We start from the raw sequence: 18,889 nt of genomic DNA, 5'->3' as shown, positions 1-18,889 counted from the left end.
TATGTCTTTGTGTCCCGACACGTAGCCGCAAACAGCGAGGAAAACAATAGGGAACAAAAAAAAAAAAACTACTGCCCTCGTTGCTCTCTCACACATGGCTGTCGTGGGATTTTTACTGTAATCACACTGAAGACAGACAGCCGTGTGCCGCAACATCTTATCATTGTCAGACCATAAGTAGATGTTCACGCTGAAGAATGGTTTGGGCTCCTGCGTGTGGTCCTTCTTGTGGCTCTTGCATATGGTGTCATAATGGTTTCCGTCCATGTCTGAGATGAAAGCGAGCTGGGCGCGGCGACGTTGGCTTGCTGCTCTTGAATACATTTCGGCTGACCAGATCCCGTCCCTGTGATCAAAGTCCCATAGAAAAGTTGCTCTTCCTCTTTCTCTATTAAACATTGAAGAATAGAAGAGTCAGTCTGGTCAGACTGAGATTTTTGAGAGTGGAGTCAGAGGAGTTCAAAATGTGCTACCAAGAGGAGTTTTGGGTGTTCTGTCCGGATTGAAGCCATGACTCTTGCCCGCCACCGCTTATGTCCACATGGAGACCCCGAGTGTTTATGTGCGGCAGGCGCCCAGGCTAAACAGGAAGGGACAAGAGAGCGTCACTGGGGACTCCGAACGGAGACCCACATCCACGGGACCTCTCAGCATAGATTAAGTTCACCATCGCTCATTTGAAGCAACATCTCAAATGTGTCCGTCACCCCAAAACACCTGGCAATGACCTCATGTGGGTGGTAAATATCTGTCAGTGCCGACCCGCAAATTAATTTGCGCACACGCTTGGCAGCGTGTTGCGGAAAGGAGACGGACGCTACGCTGTCCGTGCGTGCTGGCTTTGAGGCAAGCTTTTCAGACAGAAAAATAAATAGCGCCAGAGGTAAGCGAGTCTGTTTGAAGTCAGAGAGCTGCCGAGTGGACTTTTGGAGACAGAAACCTGAACGCAGCCTTGTTAAGAAACGGTAATACGTGTTTGTGTGTGGCAGCAATAACACAGTTCCAGAACTCGGCTCCGTGCGTACACATGAGCCAGTGTAACCCGACGCACCCGATGATGTCAGATTAGCATTAAAACCTAAGCTAGCAAACGTGATGTCTACTATTGTTTTTTTTTTTTTTTTTTTCCGGGGGGGGGGGGGCAACAGAAATGTAAACAGCGGAAGGTAGCGGCAGAGGAAGAATCAAAGAGCAGAGACGTTCCATGCGCCCGTATGTTTGTGTGGCGAAGGAGATGACGGCATCGGCGGCCGAGCGGGCGATGAGCGAACGGGTTCTGCTCAGTGTGAAGTCGAGTCTGTCACACAAACGTCGGCCCACAAACTCACAATAGAGCACTCAGACTCCGCCGCTGGCAGGGGGACTGAGCGCCGGCCGATGGTGGTCTGCCAAGAGCTGTCAACTCTGTGGCAGCTTAAATGTTTAAGCACGGCAGCCCGGGAGGCGGAAAAGTCACAATCGCACTTGGCGTCGGATTTCACGTTACACTTAAAAAGCTTTTCCGCTCGGCTTTCATAAAAGAAAATCCTGATCCGGTGTTCTTTATCGAAAAAATAAAAATGGCTCCACGTGTAGAAAAAAAACCAACACGTTTGTAGATTGTGGATTACACGGCAAAGCAACAGGTGCCACAATATAAATCGTAACTGGGAGGTCATTTTAGATGGTGATGAATGAGCAATTTCGGAAAAGGAGGCAATGGTATAGTAATTCTAGATTTTGGGGGAAATAAAAGAAAAAAACACACACCATTATTAGGCTCAAAAGCAGTTTGCGTGCTGATTCAAAATAAAAAAATAAAGATTCCTACATAAAAGAAAAAAAAATCCCAACAATCATTGACGACCGATCAATTTTACATTCATTGCTTTGCTCTGGTTCACTGGCGCGGCCATGATGACATTTCTCTTCCGCCAAGCGAGGCTCATCGCTTCCCCTTTCTCCCTCCATCAGAGGAGGTGGTCCTCGCTTTTTACCGACGGCCGTCTTTGATCCGCCTCTCTCTTCTCCGCTATGATTCATCCTCCCGCCGCGTACAAAAGCCTCCCCCCCACACCCGCCCTCTCCACACCCAAAAATGCAGCTGCATTTCAGGGCCAAGCGTCAGGCTGTTGAGGAAGGAAGACCACATAAGAGGAGCAGGGAAGCAAAGAGCGGAGAAGAGCACGCCGTTTTCACTCACCTCCGCCATCCCCGGCAAGACCCCGTCTCTCGTCAGCGCACCTCCGGGGAGGGCCTTATTCAGAGACTCACCTAATGAACACTCCTGCCCTCATTCAGCCCCACAATGGAGTCCTCCACTGCCATTGAGCGCGCTCACAATGGGGAACATCGCTCCAATTAAACCCACGAGACAATGAGCCGGGGTAGGTGAAGGGGGTGGAGGTGTGCGGGTAATATCTGTGCGCATGAGGGGTCGAGCTGGGGGGTCAGCAGGGTAATGAACAGGCCCCAACCGCCGGACCTCTTCGGAGGTCCTCTCGAGTGCCGTTGCCTCTGATGTGCTATTTGGATCAGTAAGAAGCAATTAGGTGCCCATTCCCAGCACATCCCTGATCTTTCTCCTCCCCCCAGGCACATGCGTTATTTGGACGGCGGGCGACCTGGTCGTGCATTTCAAACCCGGAGCGGTGTTAAAAAGGCCTTCGTTTATGTTGACAAAGAGTTTAGCCGCGCGGCTTTTGGCGACAAAACAAAGTGTCAAACAAAGCCCGCCCTTCATTTTAGGCGGCTTTCAAAAAACTAGACAAAAAATTCATGGACTTAAAACACAAATGTAGCATACGGTGATTTTGGTTTGCTCTCGTGTCTTGTTTTAAAATGCCTGCCCTCTGCAGAAAGGTCACACATCTGCAAAAGGTCTAAACACATTTGTCATAACCACCAGTGATGGGCGAAAGAAAAAAAAACACAGCGGCTGGGAAATTCTACGTATGCCTTGCGCACCGAGACGCAGAGCTTCCATAATTCCGTATGTCTTATTATTGACGCTTTGGCTGAAAATATAAAAGTCCGCCGAGACATGACATTTGACAGATAGCAAAGCCAACAAAGGGCAGGACAAAGGCCGGATCTGTTTCATGATAATGCCGCTCGCTCTCATGAATACGGCAGCGTTGGCGGCGATGACCGAAAAGGCGTTAGTGGGTCCGCATATCTATCCGGCTTTGTTTGTATGTCGCGCCCTCAAGACTTCCATCGGCAATGTATGCGTGTCCTCACGTGTCAGCTTACGCTGTTGAGGCATTTCTGTGTCTCTATCTGCATGCGCTGGCTCCCGCCGGGGCTGAAAAGTCAATCAACAAGTCTGTCAGGGGAGCCCGACACGCTCTCTGCGCAGGGATCAATGGCCCTCGCTCCCCCCCTCCCCTCCCGGGACCCTCGCTTAGCCGGTGGGGGAATCTCGAGCCACGCCAAGCTGGTTAAATCCCTCGTACTGCATTGACAGCTGACTGGAGGGTGCAGCTTTTTGTGTCTTGTGTGTCTTTGAGTGTGGTCTTTATTCATGCTTCGTTGCTGCATTTGCAAGATGGCAGCCATTTTGGCTCTTATAATTAAACACTGTTTAAATGTTTATATATCGCGACTCAGTCGTAGACCAACTTGATGGTGTAATATTTTTTTCAGTTTATTTACAATAAATCAAATATTTTACGCGATAAATGAATCAAATTTAAATTGACATTAAAAAGAAAAAAATGGCTAAATTATTGCAACAAATATGATTTTTTTGTATTTTATTTTAAATTATTTTACTATTTTTTTAAAACTACAAACAAATCAAGCTCATTTATTTTGACAAAATATAAAAAAAATCTCAAAATTGTTATGGCTCGTGTTACAACTTTAGCAGCTCCACCTTCATTCTCTTGTGGGATTTTTTTGTAATTTATTTTTTTGAAGGAGCCTCTTGCTTTAAGTGGGAATCCATCTGCCCTGAATTTACTCTCTGAGTGACCTCGCAACCCTGACCTGTCAGTGCGGCGTTCCTTTCTACACTGAAGGCCATATTGTTGTCAACCCAAAAAGGACATAAATACCGGCTAATATTCCAAGTCTCATTGGAGTGGAACCGAGAGTTGCCGTAAATCAAACGGCGAGCATACGAAGAGTCCCACCACTGTGCCGCTGCCGCTGCTGCCTGTGTGAGCTCTCTATTAGTGGAGGCGAGTGTGTTTTTCTTTGACTGACCCAGCGCGGCGCTCTCCACTCACCGTGGGAGGGTGGGCTTTGCTCTCTCTTTCTCGCTATCCAATCCACACTGGCCAGTCCTCTTCCTCAGACCTCCATCTCTCTTCCTCTCTGGTTCCTGTGGCCTCCCGGGCCTTCCTTTAGCTGTCAAGACTGCAAAGGGACTGCCACGACGGTTAAGGGTGGGGGGGCTGGTTGTTTGGAGGTGTACGGTGGGTATCGTGTTCGCTCTCTCTTTCCTACTACAGATTTATGGGGGCTCAGGCCTTCTCTAAATATTTGCCTTTTCCCCCCGTACTATGGGAGATTGATGGCCTTTGATGTTGAGGGGAGGGGGCACGGTGGAGGTGATTCGGGTTAGAGAATATATGGATAGGTGAAGGCCTAGTGTAGGGCAACTCGGGTGGGGTTTACCGGTGCTGTGTAATGTTGCAAAAAAAATCCGATTTTGAGGGAATACCCTGATTTGACGTGCACCGCTTATACCATCAATATGGCAGCGGACGTAAAACTAAGACTGTTGCCAACCGAGTGACCTTTTGGACACCTCAAGGGAGTACTTAAAAACATAGTCCATTTTGCTGAACATTAACAAAAACTTGGTGCAGATTTATAGCATTTTGTGTATTATTTATACTATTTTTTTAATATTATTTTTGCATTTTTATATTTTTCACAATTGATTGTTATTCCAAATGATTAGACAGCATCTAACCACTAAAAATGACTTGCTGGTAATTTTGTTTTTGTTAATGTGAGTTACATTTTCTGAACTGTTCTTGGTCCAACACGGCCAGAACAAACTACATATCCCCTGCCAAGTAAGCTCGCCCAGCTCTGTACGTCGAGCGAAATACTGGCAGGAGTTTTGCCAAATACCTGTTCTGCAGGGGATTTTGCCAGATAAACCTGAGCTGGGCCTGCTAATAATAATTCTGTACAGAGTCAATCAAAAGTTAGAAAAACATCTGTTAGAAAGCTACCTCTTAATCTCTCCCAATCTCCTTTTGTAAATAATGGCTCTTGTATTCCCATATCTATTTCTTCATCCAGCAAAGGTTGCATCATCTAGTCTAGGAGTGTGTCTATACGTGAGTGTTTTGATTGCACTCCTCCCTTTTGAAGTTAATACAACAACCAAAAACAATTTAGCTTCAAATCAAATCAAATTAAATGATGCAACGTGGCACGCATCTTCCAAAAGCAGCTCGTCCACGCTCCTTAGCCTCTTCGTCTCCTTTTCCACTCTTAGCTCCGTGTCAGAGAGTAAGTACTGGGGGCCCAACCTCAGCCACCCTACTGAGCGGAGCACTAAAGTGCCAGCCTGCATTTTGACTCGTGTATTTATATGCATAATAAAATGTGGCAAATGCTTGCATGGAAATGTGCAAGTGCACATGGAAAGTATGGAAGCATTGGTGGGAAGCAAGGAGGTCAATCTTGTTACTTTGTATTGTAGCTTTTTCCTTTATCGGTACTTGAGCATTTATTCATCTGATGGTATTTGACTTTTACTTCTATAAAAACTGACATCGGTACTTTCCAGTCCTTCCTTTGTCAAAACAGGCATAATCATGACCCTTTGACTTTTATAAAAAAAAATAAAAAAAAGTTTTTGGAGGCAAAAATGATTTGTGGCGAGTGTGTTGCGCTAGCCTAAAATCCATGAGAACTTCTGGTGTTTATTTAATCTGACAAAACACAAAAAGTATTTTTTTTTCATTTATCATCTAATTTTGCATTGTTTTTGGCAGTCAGTTCATAACACTGGTCAAGGTTGGGTTCAGGAAGTTTTGATAGCCTAAAAGCTTGAGCCAATGCTAGCTAGCACTTAGCTTGTCAACAGCAGACATGCTACATGTAATGTTAAGTTTCGCTGCTTTTGCTACCACCCAATAGTTATTGCATTTAATTTATATTAAAAATGCATGTATACCTTTCCTTTTGTCCTTGAGTACATTTGAGTCTGTACTATTTGACTATAAAAGAGTTGTGTCAGTTCTACAATTGCCAAAGTTATTTTTCCACCCAAATATCGGCACTCCTAAATAGAGATTATGATCGCTTTTGCCACCTCTGCCCTTTGCCACAGACCTTACACACACACACAAACACACACAGTCCATCCCTGGTTCCCATTTGCCTGCCTCCTCCCCAGGCAGCCATTGCAGCGCCACTTTAGTGTCGCACAAGGCAAAAAGATAGGAGCAAGAAAGGTCACTCGGGTGACAAACGGTCAAATTTGCAGGAAACTCCCAAGAACATTCTTCCTCAAATTATGCTATTAGCTGCTCGCGGTGGGGGGAACAGAGAGTGAGAGCAAGATGGCGGAAGAGGGAAACAAAAACAGGCACGGCATGAATGTGTTGGGGTGGAAGGAGGGGTCTTGTCTTAAAACAACAGAAAAAGAAAGAGAAAGGAACTTTCTAGCCATTTGGCCTCTTGCTCTTGAGCGGAATGCGGTTTGGTGGCATTTACATGTTCATAGTGATTTATTGGAGTTGGCACCCCCAGACTCCCCTTGTGTTCCAGTGCAGTCCTTTCCAAGCCAGAAAAAGGCCCTAAGCCCAAGGAGACAGTAAGCCTGAAGTATTCTCCTTCTCCTCCTGCACCTGTTCCTCATGCTGGGGAAAGGACAGCCGCAAGCCTCGCTGACAGTGTGAGAGTGTCAATCTGATAATGTTTTTTTTTTGGGTGGACAGACTACACAAACCAGAAGGATTGTTTTTTTTTTCTCCAGGGTTTACCCAATAAGGAGGTTATTTGACAGTTGTTTTCTGGTAGGCTACATCAGCTGTTTGGTAAATTGAATAACAGTATCAAACTTATCACTGTCGTCAGGCAGAATTCCCATACCGCCAAAATCTAACTCCTAAAATGGGCGGTGGAATATAGATATACATCTCTGTAATTCAATGTGTCGATCTGTCCATCTATTTATATAGGCAAGCGAAGCGATTCCATGTTCCATTCCTATTGTAACGCTTTCCCTCCTTTTGCTTCGAGTATAAACCTTGTCCTCTTAACCCAGCCATTATTCGAGGAACTGCCGTATGTCAAAAAAATGTCAGCTCTAAACGCCGGTTGCCCTCTGCCAGCTTTCCCAGATGGGCTATGACTTTACTCGGAAATGATTGCAGCGGGAATAAGTCCAGTTATTAAATAATAAGCCCTCTACTTGAGCTAAGAGCCTCCGCACTCTGTCATTTGAGGTAGGGCTTTGCTAACTATAGCCGCCGCCGACGGCTGGAAGAAAATCCCGTGACGGCGACACAAGAAAGGACTCGAGCGTACGTAACGGCTGCTGGAAACTTGCTGTTTCTCACTCATCCATGAGAGGGAGAGACAAAGTTATTTCTGTTGTGCCAGAAAACGTATTGTACCATGAGTGTGTGTGTGTGTGTGTGCCTCGACAGCGGTTGGTACGTATATACAGGAAACCACAGAAAGCTAACATTTACTCCCATAAAAAGAGAGCGAGTTTTGCTCCACCTGCCTCGAAAATCACAAAGCAACGGCGGTCTGAGGAAAATAACCAGTGATTTCTACGTCCACCGCTATCTTTATAAACTGTCTGACCCCCCCCGTGTGTGTGTGTGTGTGTGTGTGTAAGAGAGAGATTAGACACTGAGTCATAGTAAGACTGTAGGTGATTGGTCAGGAAGTGGTCATGTTATTATCTTTAATTGAGGCGTAATTGTAGCCCTGAGTGTGCCGTACTGTACGCGCTAGTGTGTGTGTGTGTGTATCTTTCGACGTGTCTGTGTTTTTGTTTAGGTGGGGAGGGGGGTCACATTAAGAGTTTGAGCTTGCTTTGATTAAAAACAAAACAGAGTCAACGCTGCGTTTTAGTGGGCAGCGGTTTGGATGGCGGGTGTCCGTTTGTGTGCGTTATCTTTTGGTGGCTAACAAATTTCGGTTGAGACACGACCAGCCTGAATGAGTTACTTTCTTGGCCAAATATAAAAGTTCCCGTGTATTGTTTATATATTTTCCCTTTTCGAAATACAATACAACCCTATTTTGGCCAGTTTTTTTTTTCTTTGTTTCCATCCATTTTTAAATCCTCACTGCTACAGTCAGCATTTTTTTTTACTTGAAGAAACCCTATTAAACTGTAAATCTGAGCTTTATTGTTGGCTCTGAGAATTTTTTTTTCTGAGCAAGTGAATGTGTAAACATTCCAGAGAGAGAAAGGATGCACACTCTGCTCAGTGAACCTCAAACAATACGTCAACAACAATTCCAAGTTGATGGCCTCCAACTGAGACAATGGCTTCCTTCCTCGGGGGTGGTTTTCAAACTTTTTACATCAAACTTTGCTTTGTATACAATAGCGTAGCATGTCAAAATGATCCAAGTCCGAAGTTTATTTTGACTTAAAATCATCACTGTCATTCATGCAAGCAACTGTGTGACATCACGCAGAGTTTTCTACCAATTTTATACATGAGCTCATTAAGAGCATTACCTCTGGAGTGATTTCTCTCCTCGCTCATGCTCCCCCCTCCCACTCTAAAGTGGCAAGGAGTAGCTCACCTCCCTTATTTCTTTGTGCTTGCTTCGACCCCCGGCCCTCTACTCGCTGTGGATATCTGATGTGTTCTCAACCACTCTGAGCATGGATCTAATTGAGGGCAATCATTCAGGTAAAAAGCCCTCGACAATGATGCTGCCTCCATCATGTGTGTGTGTGTGTGTACATGTTTTCACCTACTTGTGTGTGTGGTACAAGATGTTTGGGGTGCTTTTCTTTCCTCGTTGCTGCCCAACCCCACCACCTCTCCTCCTTTTTAAAATGTTGTACTGACCCCGTCTACCTTAATATTGCCCCGGCAATCCTTTTGTGCCGCAGAGAAGAGGCACTGAGAGAGAGAGAGCGAAAGAGAGAGAGAGAGAGAGAATGTGACATGGAGAGAACCGGAGAGGCAGGTCTGCTCCTGTTGTTGACTAGCGCCATTGTTGTGGACCTCTGGGGAGCACCTCCTTAACACTAGGAGGCTCCAAGTGCTCCACTTTTCACTCCTTTTAGCCCCACCCAACCCTGCTCTGACCCCCGCACTAGCGAGCCCCATCCCCATGTCAAGTCCTTAGAACCTGAAAATGTCGTAGGTTAAAAAATAGAAAAAAAAAATTGATTGATGTTGTGGTGGGCGTCTCTCAACCAGCGCTGACCTTGTATATTCACGAATACAATAAGTTTCAGGTTATTATTTTATATGTAGAAAATTTAAACTGTTATTTAAGCTTTTAAGAAAAAAATATAAAAATAATAGTACAAATTAAAATAAATGAAAAATATGTAGAACATTACATTTAAATCTTTATAAAATTATAAAATAAGAAATATGCAAAAATATTTAAATATGAAATTAATAAAATCTTATATTTTTAGTTTTTAAATTCATAAAATGGACCCAAGTGATCCGTTTTGTGCGTGAGTTAAGTGCACTTTTAAGTTGAGCACTGGTACTGTACATTAAAGAGAGCTGGCTCAAGCTATGGGTCCACACCCTCATCTAATTTTTCTTTTTGTACACATTTACAGGAATCTAAAACCTTCAGGGAATCCCAAATTATGTGTGGAATTGCCAAAGTACGGCAAACTGACCAAAACAAATCAGAAGAATTATTTGCGAGATGGGGAAAAAGGTCATCATTTGAAAGGTAAGTGACTTTATGATGTCTTTACATAGCTTCACATGTTGTCGTCTCGCGGATGGACGTAAGCGTCCTGGGAAAAGCTTCCACATTTCTGCGCATCATCACATTAACACATTTTATTGCTGATCTGGGCCCCGAAGCACAATTCAATTTGGTTGTCCACACTAGTGTTGAGAGATCTATTTTGCACCACTTTGATCCTCACGGTGTCCATGTCCACTTCTTCACTTTAGCCCCTCCCCTTTGACGCTTCCTACCGATGTTTAGTGTCTCTCTGAGGTATTGCGGCATTCGCCGCAGCTCTCTGCTCACCTACAACTCTTGCTACTTTTGACGTGGCTGGGAGTTCAGAGGTCACCCGCTGACCCTGAGTCCTCTAACTCTGCCTTCCCGTTCGTCCGCTCCATCGGCCCGGCTTTTTCAGGGACTGTAAAGTTGCTCCCAGATGACTACTGTTCACTTGATTTTTATGTGTTTGTCCGCAAGGGCAGAAAATGGGAAATGAAAAGGTGGAATGCAAAGCACCACTTTGGGACTTTAATATACTATCGGCAAATACAGACTTTTAGAAACTTTTTATAGCTAAAGGCCAACTGATATGGATTTGAAGAGGTCACATTTTTGGCCGAAAATAATTCAATAACAGATGAATAAAAAGTTGACCCCTGAATGCTTACAACAATAAAGACATGAATGACAGGCAGAATATATAATTTTATATACCTTTTAGAATACTTTGTGCTATTGTGCAAGACAGAAAAATCTGACAGATTTTTCCCAGATTTTTATTTTGGTGGGCGAGTGATGGTAATGTTGAAATGTCTTACATCTCAGTGTGTTAACATGTTCTATCCATTTACATATTTCTCAATATGTGGTCATATGGCAACGGCAATTATTGCATCGAATCTCACGATCTTATCCCACGCACGAGTGGAGAGTTGTTGTGACGAGTCGGTTTGCATCCCTTTTTGTTGTGTTGAGAACGCGCGGGGGTCTGTTTTCGCAATCCGACCCCTCTTCACAATCAATTACAGTCACCAGCTCGCTCCACTTGCCGCCTGGGCTCTCCGCAGCATCCAGGACACTAGCAGGCCAAACATTAGCATAAGTAAAACCTCTACTGACAACTCCCTCCCTCTATATTTCTCTCTCTCTTCTCATAATACCCCTTTCTAGGCCTCCCTCTTTCGCAATCTCTCCCTTGTTCTTTGTTAATATCGGACTCTCCATCATCCCCTTCCCGCTGTCCCTCTGGCAGGGAAAACGTTATTGTCACGGAGAGAGGGATGACAATAATGAAGCGGCCGCAAATCACACTGATTGTCGGTGGCGGGCCCGCCGGATGGCGAGAGGGCTAATGTAATTGTGCGAGCCCTTGTCGCTGTTGATACGGGCTCTTCAAAAGGTGCGGTGATTTAGCTAAAAGCTATCTCCGGGCCAAGTAATTAGCCACGGCATTAGCGCGGGGGCGCCACACGGCGCAAAGGTTTCATCACGCCACTCTGGGTGTTAGTCAAAGCGTTAAAAGGGAACGCGGCGTTCCGGGGGCAATTTGGACGGCTCTTTGGACCGGGCGTCTTTTCTGTGGCGCATCACCGGCCGATTGCTCGTTTCGCCCAACTGACACGGGCCATCCAAGATGGAATTGAGGTAGCGCAACACACTTGACTTTGCCAAAGCATCCAATGTTCCCCCATCTCCCGCTGTGACTCGGTGCTCCCCCATTAAATCAATTAGAGCCATCCGACACTCGGCTGACAACAGACGGGGGCAGACGAGAGGCAGGTACTGTGCCCTCCCTGTACTTCAGTGGCATTCTAACCTAACGCCCATGGGAATTGGGGTTGGAGAGTGCTGGATTGTTGGCCCGTACTCACTTTTGGAAAGATGCCTTTTCCTGAGTGTCGTTTACATTGGCGGATTTAAAATGAATAACAAATTTGTACGCAATAGAAGCATTGGGTAGTTACTTTATGTCTATGGCAGAGATGGACTGACCATCTGTTGTGAAGGGCAACTGGTCTATACATTATTTATCCCCCCCCCCATCATATCATTTTACCACATGAAATTTATTTCCAAATATCTAGTCAACTTCATCCACTATTGCGGACGATTCTGGCTGCTAAGATATCAATCATTAGAGCGTCCACATTCGCGGCTGCCTCGGTTGTCAACGGCCAGTTAAAAAGTCGATGGCGGCAAATTAAGTCTGACTTAGTGTTTTTGTTGTAGCTTGAAGCGGCGATTGTTTCAAGGACTGTGGAGGTTGAAGTTAAGGCCAAGTAGAAAGCACTAAAAATTCCTCCTGAAAAAGCATCTCTCGTTCTTTCCTCTGCTCTCCAACACCCCCCCTCCCCCTTTCTCACCCTGCTCACCCCTGTCTTTATGGGGACACCAGACTCCCCGGCAGTTTGTTTTAAATTTGACCATGCAGATGTTTCTACGGGTGACTGACTTTTATCGTCTAGAAAAGATTATATCAGCTTTCCTCGAGATTGTGTTACTGTATTCAAAAAATGACTGAAATGGGGGGAGGCTGGCGTGCATTTCAGAGCTCGCCGTACCAATTAAGGTTGTAGCTTAAGGCACCGCCATTTTAAAAAGTCTAAAACATTTAGCCCCAACCAATCCATAAAACTTCTCTGTCGACTTTGTCCGTAAGCAAAAGTTGCCATGGTCAGAAATTTTTTTGGGTATCCTGACACCGAATGCCCTCCATTGCGGTCTTTTGTTTACTGCGATGCTTCTTCTCTATTGTTGCATCGGCATGATGTGATGCTATTTCAACGATCGCCATCCACCCTACGCATTCCGCGTATGGAAACATAAGCCAGACCGGGATTTAAACCGCTCGGCCATGGAAACACAAAGGCAAGACGGGCATAAAATACAACCGCGCCTATCGTTTATCTGTTATCTCATGTCAGATGGCCTGCTTCCGTTTCGGCGTCATGATGAATCTATTAGGCCTTTCATCCGCCCGCTCGCAACGGCCAAAGCCCATCAACAGCAACTTCTAATGTTTCCTTATGAACATACGCGGAATAACTATATTTGAAAGATTAAAGAGATGGAAGGCGGCCATCGGGTCTGGCTCGTACTGCGGATCCGAATGATTTTAATCAGACGTGAAAAGAGGGTGACGTCGAGCCTTTTTTCTTCCCGCATAATTTTGGCTCGATTTGTTTCGAAAAGGGATTCCTGAATGTGTTCGTGAAACCTCGAGCTTCTGTTACACCCACGTTTTTAAATAAGTGCGCTATCCAAATAGCCGCTTGGACTCGGACACCCTGACCGAGTCCATGGCACGGGTGTTGATTTTACTCCCCTTTTATTTCGTCAGGTGGCTATGCTATGTTTTATTTCGGGCAACCGCTTGATGAAATAAAATGGACTACATTCAACATAAAAGTTTTTCAGTCTAAAAATAAGTGAATGAAATAACAAAATGAAAATAATAAGAAAAAATGCAAATGTATTTGCAAATTTTAAGACTGGCTTGGAGGAGCAACTTTGACATTTGAAATTGTGGATGATTTTCAGTGCTCCTTTTAAAGCATATTGAATGGCTGTTTAGATTTTCTGATGAGTCAAAGCAGTCTTTTTTTCCCCCTTTAGCTAAAATAGTCTTCACCGTAGAGCAAATGAAACAGTTCCTCGGAACAACGGTACTATTTCATTGGCAAGCCGGCAGGAACGGCAGCGCCGGCTGGGGCTAATTACAGTTGAGCCTAAATGTCCCTCACTTCCAATTTTCGTTCTGGCACATGTAGCACCATCAAAACAGCTCATGACTTTGGCCCTCCACTTACTTGCATTATGAGAGGAAATTGGGCTTAGCGCTGGCAAATTTCCTGCTGCTTCGGCCGGCTGCCGCTGAGGAAATGCGCTGGAAATGTTAGGACAGTGACTGCGTTGCGTGTGTGTGTGTGTCCGCGTTGACTGACGGCTCGCCTCAAGGCATTCGGGTTACTTTGGTGAAGGCTTCGTTGGACATCAGAGGAGACTTTAAACACCCGTTTACCTTTCCTGGGGGAAAAAAAAAAAGCTAAAGAGGAGATTACAGCATACATCATGAGGTCAGAAAGCCACAAGACTGAATTGGATTTTCATATTTTAATTCGTCAGGTTTACTTGATGTTTAGTGATGCAGCAAGACAACATAATGAGAAGGTGGAAAAAAAAAAGTCGTCCTTTTGTGGCTCCTTCTTGCGCCACCGGCGCTTGAAGTCGTCCCTGCTTTTCCGCCATTGTTTGGCAAGTTGCGATCGGTACTTTGTAGTCATGTCACATGCAGAACCCGACGTGATTGTCTCCCGATAGATGAAAGGGGGCATCTCTGCCCTGAACTTTGAGTGGCTCCCATCTTTTTATCGCGTTCTCTCGGCCCCTCCAGGCTACTCAGAGATGAAGAAGATGGCAGGCAGGGGAGACAAAGAGCCTGCACCTCCGCCGCTGCCTCGCTTTCCCTTTGTAGCGCTGTCGCTGTTAGGCGCAAATGATTATGCCCCGCCGACTGGCAACCAAGTGACGCTATTTGTCGGTAATAGCACGGTAATCAGCGTCAATCTGCGCCGGGGTCTAAATATTGTTCACACCGTGTGCCCCTTTGACTGCGTTTTACATACGCTTATCATACGATATGATTCACGCGTTGCTGCCGTCTTCTCTAGTCTGATCTTGTTTCTACATTGACTCCCAAGTATGATAGGCTGCTCTCTACATGTATACGTTCGCCCCACATAAACATCCTCTCGATGCTATATTCTAGCTCTCGTCTGAATAAACTGTTGATCGTATAGCACTTGCCGCATTAGTTGCCGAGAGCATCGGAGGAGAGTAGCACGAATTGAATTGAACCTCCAAAGTCATCCGTTATTTGTAGCGCTCGTTCTTATTAGCGTCACGGGCGCAGGGGGAAGGAAGGTGGAGTGTAAAGACAAAAAAAAAACCACATTAAAGTTCACACTTAAGGACAGTAAAGAAATATGAAGCAGATATGCGAACCTGCGCTAACTGTAACTGTTGGGCTAATTATGCTAACTCGGCTAACTAGTCTACTAATGTGATGAATGTTAAGTCAAAGTTGATTAATTGATGACATCGTTGATGTTTATTCGCCGCTGTACAACAGTCCCTGACCTTACCAACATGGAAACAAGTAAAAGCTAACGATTCTATTATAGTCGTTATAAGCTAATAGGCTAGCCTAACATGCTATTCTTTTATTCATTCCATTCGGGAATTCCGGTTGCTTCATTATTTCTTGCGGAAGCGTGGAACTGCAAATGTCGAGTAAACATTTCAACTGGATTGTGTACCGGGGTAAACATCGTGGGGTTATGGAAAAAAAATTAGCCTTCGCTTTAGCCTCCGTGCGAATGACTTTACAAAAGACGTTTGAATGACTTTCCCAGAAAAATGAACCAAACTCCCAGGTTTTAAACGCATTAAAGGCAGTGAGGCAGTGAGTTTCCCTGAAGTGTTTCAGCCATTTTTTAATCTATGGAAATGTATGACACAGATGAAGTGCAATTGTAAAGAGGGACTTTCACCATTAAAATCTTTCAAGTGTTTGTTGCGGCAGGGGGCAGCTCGAGAAAGGGCCGTAATCACCGCAGGTTCACCTCGCTGATGACGGGGAGGGAATTAATTTAGCGCGGGGAAAAACAAATTACAGCTCCACTCGGCAGCGCGCCCCGTCACACAATAGCATATATAAATATTTGATCACGGGTGATCCAGGTTAGCAGAGGTTTAGTACATCTCCATTTACACAAGGGCCCGCTCTCCACCCCGCGGCCTCCGCGCCCCTCTCGCTCGTCCTCCTGATGAGTGTCCTCTCCTTCACCTCCCCCGTCTTCCTCCTCGCATCGTGGATTTCTCCTCCACGTGAACTCCCACCGTCTCTCTTCAAGCGACTCATTCAGTTGTTAACTACACTGGTGAGAGGAAGAAAAAAACATTTTCCTCAGTGTCTTAATCCGCCCTGACGCTGACGTATCACTTGTTGAGAGACAGCGTCGAGTACACCGTGAAAAACGGGATTCAGCTGAAAATGTCACGCTGATTTATGAACTGACGTGTAAATCAAGTTTTGGCCGGGGGAGTGGATGTCAGTGCACCCAACCGACTTGGTTTTCCTATCCGTAGTAAAGATCCTGTTGGATATTTTGAATTGCAATAAATTAGCTGAGGAGAAAATAGGGCCTTTGTTATTTTAGCTTCCTCTTTCACTTGCTCCCCAGCTCCACCGTAAAAACAAGCCTGTGTGATACTATATAATAAGGAATAATACTGTTAAGAAAAAGAAAAGGTGCTTGTAAAGAAATACCTTCACGTATAGGTCCCCTGGACATGCCGTGTGTGGCCCGCACGTTGGATAGCTGAAGTATTCACCTGAGCAATGTTGTGTTTATTTTGAATGTCATCTATCTGGGTGTGTGTGTGTCTGTGTGTGTGTGCGCCACTTGACGGACACATGTGCCTCTCACCTCGTTCTGGCGTTCGCAGGTACAGACTGACAGTGTTTGCACGGGAGGGGAAATTTCAACAGAGTGGCTTATTTCCAGCACAGCTTCTCTTTCAAATTGGAAACCTTAGATTCAAAGTGAACTCCAGGAGAACCTTTATACCCCGCCGCATTGTTTCTGTCGAGCCTTTGATGCTTTCGGTTTGCAGCGGAACCCCCAAATTGTTGCGCGGCTGTCGCATGATTTCATCTTTTTAAGCCTGACAATACTTTCAAATAAGAGTTAAAAGTGAACTTCCTTTATGGGTCCTGCTCTCTTTTAATCTAAACTGGATAAATTTCTTAATATGCAACACTTTTTAGGCAATTTTTTACAGTGGTGCTCTTGCATTAAATTGATTCCGAAGTAAAACAAAATATATATATAAATAAAAATAATATATAAGATATAAATGAATAAAAATGTATTTAAATAAACACTTTGGACCTGATTTTGCTAAATACTTTTCGAATGATAGAGAGATTTTTAAAGCTTTTTTTTTTTAATTAAATAATCCCTATAAATAGAATGACTGAGAATTGATTCAACGTCTCCCGCTCTAAAGTCAGCTGCAATTGGCGCCATCTTAAGTACGACCCAAATGAGCATAAGCACTATACGGCACGGATGGGTAGAAATGAGGATCCAATGACATATTGTTACATATTACTCAGAAGTGATCCTGCAATTGTACAATTAGCAGTTGGCAAAAAAACACGGAGGCAATTAGCTATGCGGCCAAGCGCAGTGATGAGCATAATAGGCATGCGAGGCCCACGCTGACAGCCAACAGCGGCCGCGCGTGCCGCGGCTCGGCTGCGATGAGGCTCGTGCTCTAATGAGAGGGATTTAATAGATTTACAGCGGCGGTGCAGTCCTGAGCACCCGCAGGCTCCTGGCATGCTCGGAACATCTGTAATAACTGCCGAGCTGACTCCATGTTAAGTAGAAAGGTCTGCTCGATGGGAACAGGTCGCAACCTTGACGTCGCGCTCTGTAGAACGCAAATAGAGACATCTCAAATGAGAATTATCACTCGATTTGTTGTTTTATGAATTTATAACTTGCAGATTATGCTTGTCTGTATTTTTGTGACCAATTTGCTGACCTTGTGGAATAGGACTTACTTTGCTTGTCTTTAATTGCTACAATGGAATCCTAATACAAGGGAATATTTGGTTTTTGAGCTCTGAAGGCAAATAAATAAATAAATAAATAAATAAATAAATAAATAGCAATGATTAAATAACAATAAATAAAATTAAATAAAAAAAATAAAAAAGCTTTTCAGTCCAGGCTACTTAGTAGCAGCTGTCCCCGGGTCACACGTTGGCCCCAACTGTGCCGATCAATAGGCCAGGTCTGCTAATTTCTTGTTAATATGTTCATTGATCAAGTCTCCTCTGGGAGCAGAGTGGCAAATGGCGCTAGGCCAACTCAAATCCCTGTGCATCATCACATCATAAAGTAAAATGACCCCCTGTCTTCAAGACGTCAATAATTGAGGGAATATATTAAGGCTTTAATACCTTGCCATGGTTAATAGTGAAATAATTACAGCCATTTCCTTTTACAAATGGTTTTTATTTCATTGGGAAAAACAAGGGTAATGTATTTGACCCAAATAGAAATATTGCTATTGGCTGAAAAATTCACCTATTTGCAGTGCTCATTCTGAATTATGATACAAAATGCCAAATAGGAAAGTAGTACAGAGCTAATTTTAGCCTGGGTTGTTAGTGAACGTTTGTCACGTGTGCTAATGATTTCTCGTACTAGACCACGTTAGCAATTTCACTCATTGATTTATTAGCCACTAATTTACATGCATGTACTAGCTGTTCATTTACATTTTAAATTTAGACAATCTATTATGATTATTAATGATTCTTGATTAAGAAAAATTTCCATCTGCCCTTTTCCACACCTAATCTCTAATTCGATAAATTGTTAATCGTTTCCCAGTGAATAACAAACCTCCAGTTCTATCCCATCTGTCCCACATATCCGGAACCTCATCTGATTGTGATCAATTACATCCGATAGGAAACTGCGGTTGGCAAAACCAAAAGCGCGTATCAAGTTCACTCGATCCATTTTCCCCTCGCTGGCTGCTTTCCTCGCAGACTCGGCGAGAATTTGAGGACAAAAGCAACATTTAGTGTCCGCTTGTTTATTCCTCTGCTCGCTCTGTATTTATTCACTCCTGTCACTCATCTTAGCCCCCCCCCCCACTCTTTTTCGCCGGCGGCTTCTCCCTCTCGCACGACCGCTGCCCAACGGCGCTGCAGCACCGAGCTCGAGAAAAGATCTGGGTGACCATCTGCAAGCGATTATGGCGGCGCTGCAGCCACCCAGAAACTCAGTGACGGATGGGGATCTTGTATTTATAGCTGGGGTAATTGGCAACACTCAGACACACATAACACACACTCACAATAAATAGACACTCCAAAGAACACACTGGAGGCACAGTTTGTGTTTGGACGTCACGGAGACGGGCCTCACAGGAAGTA

General features: G+C 44.6%; 1 long non-coding RNA gene across 14 annotated transcripts in view; it reads left to right on the top strand.

The window, feature by feature from the left end:
* Positions 1-18,889, top strand: part of LOC137840677 (uncharacterized) — a 90,708-nt gene that overhangs the window by 12,386 nt on the left and 59,433 nt on the right. For all 14 annotated transcript variants that reach the window (XR_011087566.1, XR_011087565.1, XR_011087572.1 and 11 more), the window contains one exon: positions 9,740-9,858. This is a non-coding gene — a long non-coding RNA (uncharacterized lncRNA). The remainder of the gene's footprint in view (positions 1-9,739; positions 9,859-18,889) is intronic.

Source organism: Syngnathus scovelli, chromosome 10 (genome assembly GCF_024217435.2).
Source record: "Syngnathus scovelli strain Florida chromosome 10, RoL_Ssco_1.2, whole genome shotgun sequence".
Taxonomy (NCBI): domain Eukaryota; kingdom Metazoa; phylum Chordata; class Actinopteri; order Syngnathiformes; family Syngnathidae; genus Syngnathus; species Syngnathus scovelli.
The sequence above is the reverse complement of the archived record's forward strand: the minus strand, read 5'-3'. Positions and strand labels throughout refer to the sequence as shown.